This window comes from Vombatus ursinus, unplaced genomic scaffold (assembly GCF_900497805.2).
Source record: "Vombatus ursinus unplaced genomic scaffold, bare-nosed wombat genome assembly UNPS02014770.1, whole genome shotgun sequence".
In the NCBI taxonomy this organism is placed as follows: Eukaryota; Metazoa; Chordata; class Mammalia; order Diprotodontia; family Vombatidae; genus Vombatus; species Vombatus ursinus.
In genome coordinates this window covers 25,841,294-25,844,497 of record NW_020954548.1, presented here as the reverse complement: position 1 = coordinate 25,844,497, position 3,204 = coordinate 25,841,294, and positions in this window count along the sequence as shown.

The window sequence follows — 3,204 nt, the reverse complement described above, 5'->3', positions numbered from 1 at the left end:
CTCCCGGAAGTGAACTGCCCGCACCGCCCAGTGCCCGCCCCACTCATCTGCCCGCCTTCTCCGCTCCTCTGTCAGCTGGTGTGGCTTGTGTCGGAAGACATGGCTTCCTTTCTTTCCGATTGCCGAGAGCCTTCTGGTAGTTTGCATTCCCCTCCATTCCTTTCCTTCTGTCCCCCATAGCAATACTTTAAAGCTCACCCAGTGTAATCCCCTCTCTCTCATTTTACGCAGGAGAAGACGAAGGCCCAGAGAGGGCAAGTAATTTGTCCAGTGTCAAACAGGTAGTGAAGAGCAAAAGCTGGATTCTAACTCAGATCCTGTCTCCAATTCCAATTCTCTTTCCATGCCAAACTACAAGGGTAAAAATGTGACCAAAGATTTTCCCTTTATCAATTCAGCATCGGTCATAATGTGGGGAGGACATATTCTTTCTCTCCACTCCCTCGATGTTTTTTTCTTCTTCTCTATTTTTTCTTCTTCTCTCTTTTAGAGAGAATTGGACTTCTTCTCGGACCGGTAGGGCTGAATGAGGAGGAGCAAAGGAGTTCCAACAAAAAAAATTAGGGGTAATGAAAAGAAAAACTTCCTAACAGAGATATCATGAAGTGGAAAGGACCCCCTGGGGAAGTAATAAGTTCCCCATACTGGAGGTCTTCAGGCAAAGACCAGACTCCAGCTGTGTAGGTTGTAGAGGGGATTATTGTTCTGGTAGTGTTCATTGGGAGCGGTTGGGTGGTGTAGAGGATAGAGTGCCTGGCCTGGAGTCAAGAAGACTTTTCTTCCTGAGTTCAAATCCAGCCTCAGACACTACCAGCTGTGTGATCGGGGCAAGTCACTTAAGCCTGTTTGCCTCAGTTCCTCACCTGTGAAATGAGCTGGAGAAGAAAATGGCAAACCACATCAGTATCTTTACCAAGAAAACCACAAAAGGAATCACAGAGTCAAACACAACCGAAAAATAATGGCTGAACAACAGTATTCTTTAGACCAGCTGCCTCTGAGGTCTCTTCCAATTCTGAAAATTAGGTGATTCTGTGATTCTTTTCCACTGCCTTCAATATATCCAGGGGAATCTATAATCTGGATGTTTGCTCTAATTGCCTTGACTTCAACCTATCTATGCTGTTTTATCCTGTGGCACTATTGTGTATGACCTTTCATAGAAATAGCTCCATCCAACAGGAGAAAGGTCTTCCTCCAAGTCCTTTAAAATTACATGGTACTTTGCAACATGTGGCCTCTTGTTTCATAACAAAAATACATCTCTTGGATGATATTTTTATGACACTTAAGGCACTCCCTTCAGTCTGCTTCCACCCACTATACATCTTTCCATTGTCCTTCGTTGAATTAAAAAATGTTCTTTTCTCTTTTTTTTTCCGCTAGGCAATGGGGTTAAGTGACTTGCCCAGGGTCACACAGCTAGTAAGTGTTATATGTCTGAGGCGGGATCTGATCTCAGGTCCTCCTGAATCCAGGGCTGGTGCTCTATCAACTGCACCACCTAGCTGCCCCTCTTTTTTAATCTTAATCCCTTCCCAAACATGGACCTCCAGAATGTCAGACCTGAAAGGGCCCTTAGAGATCATCCAATCACAGGATCATAGATTTGGAATTAGAGAGATCTTAGAGGTCATTCTGTCCAACCCCCTCATTTTTTGGATAAAACTAAGATTCATAGACCTTAAGAAATTTGCCCAGGTCACTTAGACAGTAAGTGGCAGGGCAGGATTTGAATTCTAAATCCAACCCAATTTCTGCCATGCCATGACCCCCTCATTTTACAGAAGAAGAAACTGAACCGCAGAAAACAGAAGGGACTAACTAGAGGTCAGCACCCTGGCCAAATACAGTGAAGAAGTTGAGGATTAAGAGCTGAGTCAGCACTATGGCAAAGTCCATGGATGATTCACTCACAGCTGCTGGGATTATGGGAATAGGTGAAAGTGCACAATGGGGGATATAAGGAGGAGAAAGAGGACTTTACTGCCACTCTTATACATATTGTGAAGCCTTATAAGAGTTTCATTTGCATTCAGAAAGCTGCTCAGAGCTGGGTGAGCCTCGAAGGAAACTGGGAGAAGAAAAAGGGGAGAAAAGCTCTCCCTAAACTTCAACCAGCAGGGAAGAGTGGACAAGACCTATAAGAAGAGGGGGATTCCTCCATCAGACAAATTGTCATATTCAGGGCTGTGCCGGAAGATTTACATACGTCTTTGAGACTAGTAGCTGTTCATTCAAGAGTGTCTGCTTTTTTTTTCCTTCTCTTAAAAAAAGAAAGCAGAGGCAGCTATGTGGTACAATGGATAGAGCACTGACTGGGCTTGGAGGCAGGAAGACCTGAGTTCAAATTTGACTGCAGGACTCTGGGCAAGTCATTTAACTTCTATTTGCCTCCGTTTGCAAAACTGTAAAATGGGGATAATAATAGCACTTACCTCTCAGGATTGTTGTGAGGATCGAAGGAGATATCTGTAAAAAGCACCTAACACATTACCTGGCACATAGTAGCTACTTAATAAATGCTTATTTCCACTCTTCCTAGAACTTTTCATCTGCAGTTTGCCTGCTTGCAAGTAGGGAATCAAGCTCAGCTTACTGAGGTGGAATTAGTGTGTATTATATTTACCTTTTCCCAAATTTCCTTGACTACATGCCAAGAGAAGCAAGAAAATCTTTACAAATGATTTTGGTATGTTGGCCTTTTAAGTCACAAATCTCTGACAAAAGGATTACACCTGAAACAGTGGCCAAGCCCCATGCCTTCTATCTCTGTAACATCTCTTGCATTCATCTCCTCTTTTCTGTTCCCATTGGCACTGGTCTATTACCACCTGCTGGAACTGCTACAGTAAGTCTAATAACAGTAACAGTCTCCCCATTTCTACTCTATCCTTCACACCACTGCTGAATAATCTTCCCTAGGCATACATAAATCATTCAATGTCATTCCACTGGTCAAAGCCCCTACAAGGACTTGACATGCCAAGTAAAGGCCTCCACAATATGTTACCACCCCAGCTTTCCAGATTTCTCATACTTTTCTTCTCAAGGTGTTTCAGATGGAAAAAAAGGATTATTCTATCCTCCAAATACATGAGGGAGTCACAAAGTTCTCAACTCCGTGGCTTTGTCTGTGCAACTCCCTAAGCCTGGAATTACCTTCTGCTATTCTGTGTCATCAAATCCTACCCAGTCTTTTCC